Genomic DNA, 15,818 nt, shown 5'->3' with positions numbered 1-15,818 from the left:
GTTTCAATGGTAAAGTTATTTAACAGTTTTATGATTCCGAGTTCCAGGCAAGCTTCTTAGAGGTAAGTTTTCTTGACATTGGGGTGCTAACTTTTAGGTTTCTGTTGGCCTGGAAACTATAGGCAGATGTGACAAGAATGATGTAATCTGAGATATCCTAGGAGACATGTTAGATAATAAGTTAAGAACTATCTCAGAGAGAAAGTCATTGCCTTTTGTATTTTGTTCTGGACCTGTAAACATCTTTTCAGCACTTCTCATCTGTATTTGCCTGGATCTGTAAGTAAGACAGTCACGGCATAGTATCCCTTAGAGATAGATAGGAATATAGTAAGATTAGTCTAGATGTTTTCTGTATTTATGTGAGACTGTTCTGCCATGTTATTTTAAAATATTTCCTGTGATTCTGAACTCTATTGTCACTCTGTTGAGTTAATGAGTATTGTCTTATGGTTTTATTATTTATTATTAAATATTTTTAAACCTTTTAATTGTGGCTGGTTTGTGTAGAGATATTTAAGCTCTTAATGTACTTGCATGTATTTGGTGACACTGTATAGGCCACTCCTAAATAGACTTAGCCTTGGACACACTTACCATTTGGATAACAGTAACATTGCACAGTAGAATTGGTAACCCTTTGGGAAGGGCCTTAAATAGCTGATAAGTAAGTAGTGGTTGGTGGCAATGATTTCTACCTTATAGTCTGGGCAGAAAGGGGCATAGCTAGTGAACCTGTGCCAGCCTTCCCCAGGACTGTCTGTGTGTTTGTATATAAATCAAACCTCAAAGTGTGTGTCTGTGTGCGTGTGTGTGTGTGTGTGTGTGTGTGTGTGTGTGTGTGTGTGTGTACCAGCTAGTTGGGCAGGGACACAAAGCACTGGTGGGATACAGATCGTGCTGGAGGTTTTGGCTTCACCACTCAGCTGAGGTCTTAACCCTATAGCTGTGCTAGTGGAGAGTCTTACTGGGGATCTGGAGAGAGAGGAAAAAAACAGCCCCAGACTGACTGTGATCTCTGTGTGCTCTTAAGGGAAATTGTACTTTACTGTGTGTGTACTTGTCATTCTCTCAATATGCAAGTCCCTCACTTTTGTTAGTGGTGAGGATTGAGGCTCCTTGATTACTGGGCCAGTGCACAAGCAACACATATTAATTGTTTGGAAGTGGTGGGATACCCACATCACATATTAATTGTTTGACTGTGGTGAGATAGCCACATCACATATTAATTGACTTATAGTCATGTAGATATTGAATTCTTGTAGCTTGTGTACAGTGATCACTAAATATGTTTTTGTACTCTAAATCAGCTGCACAGTGAACATTTAGAGTTCACACCACAATTTAGTCACAGCTGCATCAGAAAATAGCAACCAGGAGAATGATCAGACTGGCCGTGGAGATGTACAACTCTCAGAGCATAGACAGCTCGACCTTTCCACAGAGGACTTAAAAATCCATCTGGAGCTAAAGAGACTTGAGTTGGAGGCCAAGGGTTTGGAAATGGAAGCAGAAGAGAAACTGAAACTCCTGGAAGCTGAGGAGAAGGAGAGGCAGAGACAACATGAAAAGGAGATGATGGCTGTTCGTCAGAGTCATTGAGGTAATGGGGAAGGGAGTAATTGAACCTCAGAAGCAACAAAGGTCAGTAAATTTCTTCCACAATTTACACAGGGGGATAATTTTTGATAGTTTAATTCATATGTTTGAGAGGGTATGTAAACACTATAATGTTGACCAAGGTCTCTGGGTACTGTTCCTGACCCCCTTACTCCATGGTAAAGCTTTATCTGTTCTGTCCAAACTGTCTGATAATGACTTTTTAAATTATTATGTTGTAAAGAACTGTTTTCTAGAATTTTTTTTGGTTAGCTGATAGACAATGCCTTACTGTAGATGAGTTCGGGAAGAAGGGAGACCTATACCTGTCAAGCAGGGCATCCCTGCACAGGAAAGGGATACCCAGTGCTACTCATGGGTCTAAGGGAACCCATGGTGGACAGCCCAGACTTCCCAACAGAATCTACCATTAGCAGTGGAAGCCACTAGTCTAGGTACACATCCAGGACCTGGGGTTAAATGTTTTAAATTCAAACAGTGGAGCCATGTAGCATATAGATGTCCATGGAGACAAGGTGGGGAACAAAAGGTGGGAGAGCCAGCAAGTGGGAATGACAAAAATGCCAACAGTAGGTTGTCTTGAGACAATAAGGGTACCAACCTACCATCCTGCAGATGTCCTGATAGGGAAGGATTTTGATAATGCAGTACCATGTGTTCATATAGTTACACACAGTCAGGCTTGGAGACAAGCATGTGTGTCTAGTAGCCTGGGGGAGACCCAGATAGACTGCACACTTGCAGCCAGGACTGGTGAGGTGGCTACTTTAGGGAGGGAGCTACCCTGTAGCAATGAGACTGAAGGTGAGCCATAGCTGCTTCTGGGTACTGATGTTCCCTTTGACAGAGTGACTGCAAGGGCAGAGGTGAGTAGTAGTACCCAGACTGACAGTGAGGCACCGCTGGCGGAAGATGCCAGACTTCCTGTGGGAGGGGAGCTGGGGAGGGTTATAAAGAGAAAGTTGAGACAGGCTCAGCTCTCAGACCCTACAATACAAGGTCTAAGGCAAGTAGCTAGTGAGGGACCTAATTATCAAGGGAAGAGGGGAATCTGTATACTAGGACAAAGGATTACTGTATAGAGAGTGGACCCCTGAGGGAGGGCTAGAGTGTGAGAGAATACAGCAGTTGGTAGTGCCTAGAGCCTACCATCTGGCACTTCTAGCCATAGCCCATGATATTCCCTTTGCAGGTCATATGGGCATAAAACATATCAAGAGATGTATTATGCAGAACTTTTATTGGCCTGGGATTTCCAGCGATGTAACAGGGTACTGCAGGACCTGTGAGCAGTGCCAAAAGGTAGGCAAGGCAGGAGACAAGGTGAAAGCTCCTTTGATGCCTTTGCTTGTGATTGAGGAGCCATTTCAGAGGGTAGCTATGGATATTATGGGGCCTCTGAATACCCCAAGTTCCACAGGGAAAATGTATATCATAGTGGTAGTAGATTATGATATCAGATACCATGAGGCAGTGGCTCTGTCCTCCATAGAAGCAGAAAAAGTGGTGAATGCTTTGTTAGAGATTTTCAGCAGGTTAAGTTTTTCAAAAGAATACTGATTGACAGAAGTGTCAGTTTCATGTCAGACCTCCTGGCTTGTCTGTGGAAGTACTGTGGGGTAAAGCATCTGAAGACCACCCCCTACCATCCCCAGACTAATGGTCTTGTTGAGAGATTAAATTCTACACTCATGATGATGCTATGAGCATTTGCAGGCCAGTTTAAGAGGGAGTGTGACAAATATTTGCCCCATCTGTTGCTTGCTTACAGAGAGGTTCCCCAGAAATCCACAGATTTTTCACCGTTTGAGTTGCTATATGGGCATAGGGTGAGGGAACCTCTAGATTTAATTCAAGATGAATGAGTGGGTGAGTGTGAATCTCACAAGGAGTCTGTTACCACATATGTCCTAAACCTCAGGACAAGGCTCAGAGAACTCATGGGCTTGGTCCAGGAGAACCTGGCAGAAGCCTAACAGCAGAAAAAGATCTGGTATGACAGGAATGCTCCAGCTAGAGAGTATGCTGTAGGACAGCAGGTAATGGTTCTCGTTCCTGTCAGACATAATGAGCTGCAGGCAGCTTGGGAGGGACCCTACAAGGTGGCAAGGAAGGTCAGCGATGTTAACTACATGTTCAAACTGCTAGGCAGGAGGCAGGAGAACAAATTGTAACATGTTAACGTGATGAAACCTTTCCATGATAGGGAGACCCTTGAGCTGAGTATTTGCAGTGGATTGCAGGAGGAGTCTGAGGGAGATCTGGTGACTGATCTCCTCAGTGAGGTTCGGACAAATACCTCAGTGGAAGGGGTAACAATGTCTCACCAGCTATCCCCTACCCAGGTTTGAGAAATCCGAGCAGTGTTACAGGAGTTTGAGGACATGTTCACTGGTAAACCAGGGTGTACCCACCTGGTGCAGCACCATGTGGATACAAGACCCTAAGGCCATTTAGGCAGGCCCCTTATAGGGTGCCTAAGCGAATCAAATAGATTCTGAGGGAGGAGATAGATACAGGAAATGTTGGAACTAGGGGTAATTCAGGAATCCAGCAGTCCCTGGGGTTCCCCAGTGGTGCTGGTACCAAAAAAGGATGGCAGCACCAGGTTCTGTGTAGACTACAGGAAATTAAATGCTTACCCCATGCCTAGGACAGATGAAGCCCTAGAGTAGCTGGGTGGGACTAAGTATCTTACCTCCATTGATATTACCAAGGGTTACTGGCAGGTGCCCTTGGCTCCCCGTGCTACAGAGAGGTCAGCCTTTGTGACTCCTTTTGGCTTCTATGAGTTCACAGAGATGCCCTTTGGGATGAAAAATACCCCAGCAACTTTCCAGAGGCTGGTAGATTATATCCTAGCAGGAGCAGGAGATTTTGCCCTTGCTTACCTAGATGATATTGCCATCTACAGCCATTCCTGGCAAGAGCACCTTCATCATGTCAGAGAGGTGCTGGGCAGACTACAGAGGGGAGGGTGACCATTAAGCCCAGCAAATGTCAGGTGGCTATGGCAGAGGTCTCCTACCTAGGAAATAGAGTGGGGAGTGGTAAGATCAGGCCAGAACCTGCCAAAGTGGAAGCCATTTAGGCATGGCCTGCACTTGTTACCAAAAAGCAGGTGAGACCATTTTTAGGGACCTCAGAGCACTACAGAAAGTTTGTCCCCAATTATAGTACTGTAGCTGATCCTGTCACAGACCTGACAAGGAAAAACAGGCCAGATAAGGTAGTGTGGACCCCAGCATGTGAGCAGGCATTTCAGAAGCTTAAAGAAGCTTTGGGTGGACCCCCTGTGTTAGCCAGTCCAGATTACAGCAAAGAATTTGTTGCGCAGGTTGTGCTTCAAACAATGAGGTGGGGACTGTATTTAGCTAGATTTCATCAGAGGGAGAAGAGCACCCAGTGGTTTATCTCAGTCGTAGGCTCCAACCCAGGGAGGAATGCAATGCAGCTGTAGAAAAGAAATGTCTAGTCATAGTATGGGCATTTCAGAAACTTCAGCCTTATCTGTATGGGAGGAAATTCACTGTAGTTATAGACCACAATCCCTTAACATGGCTACATCAAGCCAGCCAGCAAAATACCATGTTACTAAGGTGGAGCCTAGGATTGCAAGCATATGACATGACAGTGCAGCACCACAGTGAGGTTAGCAATGCTAATGCAGGTGGGATCTCAATACAGGGAATGGGATAAAGTATTCTCAGATAGGCTCAACCCTCTCAAGCAACATTTCTCAAGGATCACTAGAAAAATTAGCTTGAGTTCTTGCGGGGGGGGGGGGGGGTGTGAAGGCTGCCAGCACAGCTAGCTGGAATTTTGTAAATAATTCTATGTCATTTGTGAATAGTAATATGATTTGCATGCTTGTCTTACAAATGTAATTAAACTATATGTTATGTGCTGAGCTTCAAAAATGTAACCACAGTGCACCCTACTGGAAAAGTGCAAATTGATTATGATGGTGTTTATCTTAGCTTGGAGACAGAATGTCTCCAGCTAGAAATTCTATCTATCTGGAAACTGAAATAATTACAGTTTTCCAAGGTAAAAGTGTTTAACAGTTTTACAACTTCCAGTTTTAGGCAAAACCTCTGAGAGATAAGTATTTTTAACACAGAGGTGTTATATTTTAAGTTCCTGTTAGCCTGAGAACTAAAGGCAGAGGTGACAAGAATGATACATTTTAAGTTCCTGTTAGGCTGGGAACTAAAGGCAGAGGTGACAAGAATGATGTAATCTGAGATAACCCAGCAGATAAGTTTGATAGTAATTTAAGAACCTTGGGACCCAGGTGGACAGTAGTCTCTCCTTTGATAGTCACATCGCCACAATAGTCAGGAAGTCCTTCTAAGTGGCACACCTCATCATAAAAGGGTTCTCATCCAGGAAAAAAAGAGGTCATTGTTCCCCTCTACTCATCACTCATTAGACCCATTATAGAGTACAATACCCCTTTTGGAATGTACCTCACAAGACATCTGCAGCAGCTGGAAAGACCATAGAAGTACCTCACAAAGAGGATTACTGGCCTCAAACAAATGCCCTACACTGACCACTTCAAAAAACTCCAGCTTTACTCCGTAGCATATCGCCTACTCTGAGGTGATCTCTGCCTAACATATAAAGCTATGTCAAACCCAGAGCTGTTGGACATGCTACACTTAAAGAAATCCCAATCCCTCTGAGCTACATGCTCTAGGGACCTATACATTGTCACCACAATAAACAGGAAATGCTGGAGGGATAGATTCCTGTCCCAGAGACTTCCTATACTCTGGAACAAGCTACCCATCTATGTCAAGCAAAGTTCTTCATTAGCACTCTTCAAGAAAAATCTTGATGAGTGGATGGGAAATAGGAGATACACCCCGGGAAACACTTCTGTGTCTCTGCTCAACAGTGGCACAGGAAAATAACTTTCTTGGGGGCATAAGCCATGGAACCTTGCTGGCTAGTCTTACGTAGGCCCTTCAGCCGATAGCCTAGTACCAACCTATGAACCTTGAACCTATGAACATCTGTGCATTTTGTATTTGTCTTTGGACCTAGAAACATCCATTCAGCACTTGCATTTGCCTTGCTAATGGTAAGTCCTAGATTACAGTGATTTCTCTTGGAGATAGATTAGAATATAGCAAGATTAGTTTAGATGTTTTCTGTATTTATGTGAGACTGTCTTTCTATATTGTTTTAAAGTATTTCCTGTGATTTTGAACTCTGTTGTCACTGTGTCGAGTTATTGAGTATTGTCTTGTGCTTTTATTATTTATTAAACCTTTTAATTGTGGCTGATTTGTTTATAGATATTTACACTCTTAGAGTACTTGCATATATATTTGGTAACACTGTACAGGCCACTTTTAAATAGCCTTAAAGTCTTGGACACACTTACCATTTGGATGACATTAACATTACACAGTAGAATTGGTCACCCTTTGGGAAAGCCTTATAGTAGCTGATAAAGGGTGGTTGGTGGCAGCTGGTACTATGGTATAGTCTGGGCAGAAAGGGACATAGCTAGTGAACCTGTGCCAGCCTTCCCCAGGAGTGTCTGTGTGCTTGTATATAAATTAAATGTCAAAGTATGTGTATGTCAGCTACTTGGGCAGGGAGAAGAAGCACAGGTTGGACAGAGAGGGTGCTGGAGATTTTGGCCTGACCACTCGGCTGAGATCTTAACTCTATAGCTGTGCCAGTGGGGAATCTTATTGGGGATCTGAAGAGAGAGGGAGAAACCAGCCCCAGACTGACTGTGATCTCTGTGTGCTCTTAAGGGAAATTGTTCTTTACTGTGTGTGTACTTGTCATCCTCCCAATGTGCACGTCCCTCACTGGTGTTAGTGGTGAGGATTAAGGCTCCTTGTTTACTGGGCCAGATCAGGGGAATCACACATGCCATGATGTTCACTATGTTTAGCATGCTACAATGTATAAAGCTGCTTACTGAAATACAAATTGGTGAGCTATCATGTGCATGTCAATCCATGTAGGGTTTGTTGAATCCAACCCAACATTTTTTTAAACCTTGACAATTTTATTAATGTAAACAATTCATGAACAACTTTCAATATGATACTTTCTTTCAGTCATTAATCAAGTAATAATATTCCAAAACTAAAGACCCAGGAATGTTCACAGAGTAATATACAATTGTTTTAAAATTAACAGTTTTTCAGATGTCCCTTCCACCTGAAATGTGCATCCACTTCATCATGTTTTTTTTCTCATATGTTGAGATTTAGTGATGCAAGTTCATTTTCTTTTAACTCCTTCTCAATTTGCATAACACCTTCTTGTGGCAGTGATGACTTTTCTTTTCCATTTTTGGAAATCTTGACTTCTTCACAGCTAGAAATAACAAAACTAACAAAGATCTTGCTCCTTTCATCACATCTACTAATTTATTTAAACTAATTGTCCAGACAGAAAATGTCAGTATTATTTTTTCAGGCCGCAAAACGTTGCGCAGGTTTTGCAGTCCCCCTTAAATTGTTCAAATTTAGGACACAACTAAAAGATATGTATAAAATCCCTTATTATTTCAGTATCACATCTCAATGAAAATTGTAACACTTGACCACATTCTATAAGTTCTTGTAAGGAGAATAAAATACTTCAACATACATATATCTATCTATATCTATATATCTATATCTATCTATATCTATCTATCTATATATATATAATATATATATATATATATATATATATATATATATATATATATATATATATATATATATATATATATACACACATACATGAGAAAAAGTAAATGTAAAGAGCCCTTAACCACGGCTAAATAAAACATTGATTTAATAGAATAAATACATACAAAGGTGAGTGCTTTCGCAGCCAAGCTGCTTCCTCAGACAATTCAAACTGAACAATTCAAGTATTTAAATATAGTCTCCATATGATGACATCACATCAATTCAGCATTTAAAGGTACAACATCAAAAATATACACATCTAAAATATACATAAATACAAAATATCAGTAACTCATAAACAATCCATATTTGACCATAAAAAATAATGAATATATGTTCATAAAAATCATACATTCATTCATAAGAAATATATTCATAAAAATATTTCCATAAAAATAATATCATAAAAGTCATGCAACATCCTCTTATTTATGTAAAGGTCTATTGGTTAGAATGGGTTGGATGGATAGCTTATCGTTAAGTCCTTTACCCATATTCGCCCTCATTCTAATAATCCATTTGAGCTCACTGTTTTCAACCCTGTTCCTAATGGGACCCTGTCTAACATTAAATGGTACCATCTCTATAACCATAAATCTGAACTCATGTTCTATGCCCCTGGTCATGACATGTCGTGCCAAAGCATTGGTATCAGCATGTCTGGATATATCATAAAGATGTTCCCTGATCCGATCCTGTAACCTGCGTGTAGTCATGCCTATATAAAAAGAAAAACAGATCAAACAATAACCTAAATAAACAAGATTAGTGGAATTACAATCTGCTCTCAAGCAAAAACTCAGTTGTTTCCCTGTATCTGGATGATGGAATCCCCCTGAAGTATCAAGATATCTACAGAAGTTACATTCTTTACATGGTAAAGTACCATATCCAGACCCTGTAGTCTGGCTATCTCCCCCATAGCATAATTTAGGGCCACAGAGGATTCTCTTGAGAAATTTCTTATTTTTAAAAGCATAATGTGGAACATCACCAGCCATTTGTCTTATTCTTTCATCAGCACAGAGAACATTCCAATTCTTAGAAAACACATTTTTCAATAGATTGATATTGCTAGAATAAGTCACTGGAATTCACATATACTCATCCCTAGGATGAACTTCAGTGGCTACCCTTTTCATCCCAGAAAAATATGGTCTACCAAGACTTGTTCTCACATTATGTGTTTGTGCAATGGTCATGTTAACTTCTTCCTTAGAGTAACCTCTCTCAATGAAGGATTTACCAAGGTTTACAAGTGCTCCATCAAAGCTCTCATCATTAGCTGTTAACATTGACACTCTCAGTGCTTGCCCTTTCATTATGTTCTTAAAGACATGCTGGGGATGCATGCTACTACATTCCAGGTAGGTATTTCTATAGCATTTCTTCCTATGTACTTCTGTAATAAAATTTCCTTGCTCAGATCTACGAACACATACATCTAAAAAGTCAACTGATGTATGGGAGGTATTGGCTGTGAACTTCAAAAACCCAGTGGTATTGTTAATAAATTCCACAAACTGGGTAAAACTGAACATATCCCCCTCCCAAAGAAGGAAGAGGTCATCTACAAACCGACGAAAGAATGTAATGGGAAAACCCATGTCTTCCTTCAGCACAAATTCCTTTTCCCAAGTAGCCATAACCAAGTTGGCGTAGCTGTTCGCACAAGGTGTGCCCATAGCCACACCAGCTCGTTACCTAAAAATCCTATCTTCAAAAAGGAACAAACTGTTTTCCAGAACCATTTCTAATAGAAAACATACTAAATCAATTTTCCTTGTATCATAGGTACCATCATCAATTAGATGCCATTTAAGCATATCTATCCCCTGACAGTTGGGAATAGCTGTAAACAACGATTGCACATCTAGGGTTGCCATAATACAGGTATCAGAAGGTGGTTTGTTATCAATATAATCATAAAGATCCTCTAAAAATTGTTTAGTATCCCTTAGAATGTACCTGTTCTTAGAAACTGTTGGTTTAAGTTGTTGCTCAATATAAAGTGAGAGGGGCTCTGTAGCCCATCCACTCCCCACCACTATGGGAGGGATCAACTGCTGATGGTTCCACAACTGGTGGCGTTTCTATGTCTGATGCGGCCGATAATGCACACTCTTTTAGTTCACCTTTTCCAATCAGGACCAACCATTTTTGGCAGAGGTCGCAGAGTCGTGGATGGATGAAGCGGAAGGCGCCCATGGAGAACAACAACATACACAAACATTAAAGAGGATGTGGCAGGGCAATCACGAACATTGATATGGAATATATCAGCATGGACTTTCACAGCATCTGAGTTAGCTGTACTTCAGAAAGGTATGACTTTCATACCATCGGACAGGATATCCCTGACTGATAAAGTTACTGAATTGAAAACTTTTGCACACAATATCATGTTGAAGTTGTTATATGGTGGGGAAGCACAGGGCACTATTGGTTTTGTTAATAACTTTAAAAAAACCTAGTAGTTATGTTCCTTTGACTATTGGTGTTGTTGAAACATTTGAAAAAATGTGCTTGAAGGATATTTACAAAATCTATGATAACAATATTAAAACTAAAAGTTTTTGTAATTTGCATGCTCATGAAAAGCAAGCGTTAAATAATCTACGACAAGATGCAACTATCTCTATTAGACCAGCTGATAAAGGAGGTCCATTAGTGGTCATGGACTACTCCTGGTATAAGATGGTTATGCAAGATATGTTAAATGACCCTATAGCTTATGAGAATATCACACAAGGCGATGTTGAGACTTGTATTATTTCTATTCATAATGGATTGCTTGAATGTTTGCAATGCCACAGCATTGACCAGGAACTTTTTAAGTACTTTTTTGTAAAGGAACCCCTTATACCGATAATTCAGGGCCTTCCTAAAATTCATAAACATCCTATTAAACCACCAATGAGGCCAATAGTGGTGGGGAGTGGATGGGCTACAGAGCCCCTCTCACTTTATATTGAGCAACAACTTAAACCAACAATTTCTAAGAACAGGTACATTCTAAGGGATACTAAACAATTTTTAGAGGATCTTTATGATTATATTGATAACAAACCACTTTCTGATACCTGTATTATGGCAACCCTAGATGTGCAATTGTTGTTTACATCTATTCCCAACTGTCAGGGGATAGATATGCTTAAATTGCATCTAATTGATGATGGTACCTATGATACAAGGAAAATTGATTTAGTATGTTTTCTATTAGAAATGGTTCTGGAAAATAATTTGTTCCTTTTTGAAGATAGGTTTTTTTAGGCAACGAGCTGGTGTGGCTATGGGCACACCTTGTGTGAACAGCTACGCCAACTTGGTTATGGCTACTTGGGAAAAGGAATTTGTGCTGAAGGAAGACATGGGTTTTCCCATTACATTCTTTCGTCGGTTTGTAGATGACCTCTTCCTTCTTTGGGAGGGGGATATGTTCAGTTTTACTCAGTTTGTGGAATTTATTAACAATACCACTGGGTTTTTGAAGTTCACAGCCAATACCTCCCATACATCAGTTGACTTTTTAGATGTATGTGTTCGTAGATCTGAGCAAGGAAATTTTATTACAGAAGTACATAGGAAGGAATGCTATAGAAATACCTACCTGGAATGTAGTAGCATGCATCCCCAGCATGTCTTTAAGAACATAATGAAAGGGCAAGCACTGAGAGTGTCAAGGTTAACAGCTAATGATGAGAGCTTTGATGGAGCACTTGTAAACCTTGGTAAATCCTTCATTGAGAGAGGTTACTCTAAGGAAGAAGTTAACATGACCATTGCACAAACACATAATGGGAGAACAAGTCTTGGTAGACCATATTTTTCTGGGATGAAAAGGGTAGCCACTGAAGTTCATCCTAGGGATGAGTATATGCGAATTCCAGTGACTTATTCTAGCAATATCAATCTATTGAAAAATGTGTTTTCTAAGAATTGGAATGTTCTCTGTGCTGATGAAAGAATAAGACAAATGGTTGGTGATGTTCCACATTATGCTTTTAAAAATAAGAAATCTCTCAAGAGAATCCTCTGTGGCCCTAAATTATGCTATGGGGGAGATAGCCAGACTACAGGGTCAGGATATGGTACTTTACCATGTAAAGAATGTAACTTCTGTAGATATCTTGATACTTCAGGGGGATTCCAACATCCAGATACAGGGAAACAACTGAGTTTTTGCTTGAGAGCAGATTGTAATTCCACCAATCTTGATTATTTAGGTTATTGTTTGATTTGTTTTTCTTTCTATATAGGCATGACTACACGCAGGTTACGGGATCGGATCAGGGAACATCTTTATGATATATCCAGACATGCTCATACCAACGCTTTGGCATGACATGTCATGACCAGAGGCATAGTACATGAGTTCAGATTTATGGTTATAGAGGTGGTACCATTTAATGTTAGACAGGGTCCCATTAGGAACAGGGTTGAGAACAGTGAGCTCAAATGGATTATTAGAATGAGGGCGAATATGGGTAAAAGACTTAACGATAAGCTATCATTCCAACCCATTCTAGCCAATAGACCTTTACATAAATAAGAGGATGTTGCATGACTTTTATGATATTATTTTTATTGAAATATTTTTTATGAATGTATTTCTTTTGAATGAATGTATGATTTTTATGAACATATATTCATTATTTTTTATGGTCAAATATGGATTGTTTATGAGTTACTGATCTTTTGTATTTATGTATATTTTAGATGTGTATATTTTTGATGTTGTACCTTTAAATACTGAATTGATGTGATGTCATCATATGGAGACTGTATTTAAATACTTGAATTGTTCAGTTTGAATTGTCTGAGGAAGCAGCTTGGCTGCGAAACTGCTCACCTTTGTATTTATTTATTTTATTAAATCAGTGTTTTATTTAGCCGTGGTTAAGGGCTCTTTACATTTACTTTTTCTCATATTTTCCTTTGTTGTGAAAGCACCTGTTTATCCACACAGTCTACTTAGTTTTGTTGATTTTATATATACACACACACACACACACACACACATATATATATATATATATATATATATATATATATATATATATATGGATCCACTCCTGAATTGCAAAATACTGAAATTTCAAATTTTAGTCTCTCGAGGCCAGAATACTGAACATCCAGAAACTCGAAAACTCACAACACTGACATGCACATTATCGAAAAAAAACAGAATACAAGTAAACATCCAACCCTCCCTGACATGAAAACAAAAAACAGTGAGAAACTCATAACAAATAACACTACCATACATTTTGTCCAGGGGGGCAAACCCCCCTGTACCCCCCACCCCTGCTACTTATATATATATATTAACTCCGAGGTCACACTAACACATAAAAACAACAACCCTACTTTTATGCACCCTACACTCCCATTGCACACTCTCATACCTACACCCAGTAGTAACACACACACACACTACGCATGTACAAAAATCACCACTTTCAATACTAACACACACACTTTCAACTGCCTACCCCAACCTACTTGTAACATATCCCAAAAAATTACAAAATAGCACAATTCTAGCCAAAACCCTTAAACAAACGACCTACCTGAATCTCTGCACATAACCACACATTGGCCACCATGTCTAAATCCCAGACCACACTGCACCTTCAACAGACAGCAAACCATAAAAAACACACTGCACCACAACTACGCAACTACCATGGATTTGGTAAACTCGATTTGTCAAAATGCATTTTCGAATAACTACACTTTTGGTATTCTGGTGTTGAGATACTGAAATTCGAAATTTCAGTACTTCGAGATTTAGAAGTGGACTATATATATATATATATATATATATATATATATATATATATATATAGACACACACACACACACACACATATATACATATACATATGCATATTTATCACTTGTGTATCATGCTGAGGTAAGATAATTATCCCCCTATACACATATATAATTGTAGTCCTTAATTCTCCCTCACAAATACTTTTTAACTTTTTTGTCTGTTTGCCAGCTTCCTCTATTAACATTTTATATAGTTTAATTATGAATCTCCCTTTTTCTGGATGTCCTTACTTATTTTCTACCAAAGAACCAGTTTCTGCCAATCATCCATTTGGAGTATTTATAGTACCAATATCTTCAGCTTATCTATTAATTTATTACATACTTCTCTGGTTATACTATAGACTATGCTTCTATCCATGTATTGTTTCTCCTTCATCATTTTTCTCCTATCATTAACTGATACCAGTTTAGTAAAACCCTATAAACTTTCAGATATCTGGAAATTTATGTAGCATCTTCTAACATTTCTACTGGAGCCAAACCATTCAACCAAATTAATGTGACCATCTCTTTTAATTAGTTTTTATAAACTTTATTAGCTCCATCACCACTGACCCTCTGCCTTTTTTCCTGTCCAACGTTCTATGCCAAAATAAATTATCCATTACCTCAATCCCTCCCAACTGCTACATTATGATGGCTTTTATGTAGAGTGGTGGTTTAGGTCCGATATTCTTTATAATGTTTTAAGTCTTGCCACTTTGTATTATATTCAAGTATAAATACTCCCATCCCTACTGTATCGATTGGCAAAATTATAATGTTGCATGCCATACAAGGCTTTTATTCTACCAATATACATTGTATTCTACCAATATACATTCTGTAGTGCTTTTTCTCAATTTGGTAAAAAAAAAATCTTTATAAGGGAGATGCAAAGTCTGAGACACACATAATACCAGTGGCAAAATAAACAAATGGATTCCTTGAATTCTGTGTGTGTGTGTGTGTGTGTGTGTGTGTGTGTGTGTGTGTGTGTGTGTGTGTGTGTGTGTGTGTGTGTGTATGTGTGTATATATATATATATATATATATATATATATTTTTTTTTTTTTTACTTCACTTAAGTACTCCTTAGTGTTAAGAACAATGACCCTTCAATTGTGGCTTTTAACATTAATCCTAAGTAAACTGCTTTTTCTGGAATCACTTAGAGGTGCTCTTCACCCAACCTGACACATGGTGAATAATCTTTATGACGTTAGTCTTTTGTGTGTTTATTTTGTATACGTGTATTCTACCATATAGACAAAGATCCCAAAAGTATTACTTCCAAATCACTTTAAAGGTATGCCAGCTAAAGAAGCCAGTTTTCTTTGCACAGTGGTGTCAGCTTATGAATAAATGCCTGCGGATCATAACTCCTTCCTGCATCTGCTTCAATCTATTTCCCAATGGTTCCAGGTAAAGAAAATGTAGAAGAAGGAAATGAGGTCACCCTGGTCTAGTACATCTGCTTAACGGAAAACGTAAGTTGATTTTGTACCTTTATTTGTACTGAGGCATATAATACAAAGATTCCTGTTAAATGTACCTACCTCTCAGGAAAGCTCATCACTCCTAGTACTTCCACAATACTTAAAAATGGCAACAAATCATGTCAAATGTTTTTTCAGCAACCAAACATGCAAC

Source organism: Protopterus annectens, chromosome 2.part1, assembly GCF_019279795.1.
Source record: "Protopterus annectens isolate FY-2018-M chromosome 2.part1, PAN1.0, whole genome shotgun sequence".
NCBI lineage: Eukaryota > Metazoa > Chordata > Ceratodontiformes > Protopteridae > Protopterus > Protopterus annectens.
This window is presented reverse-complemented; position numbering follows the sequence as displayed.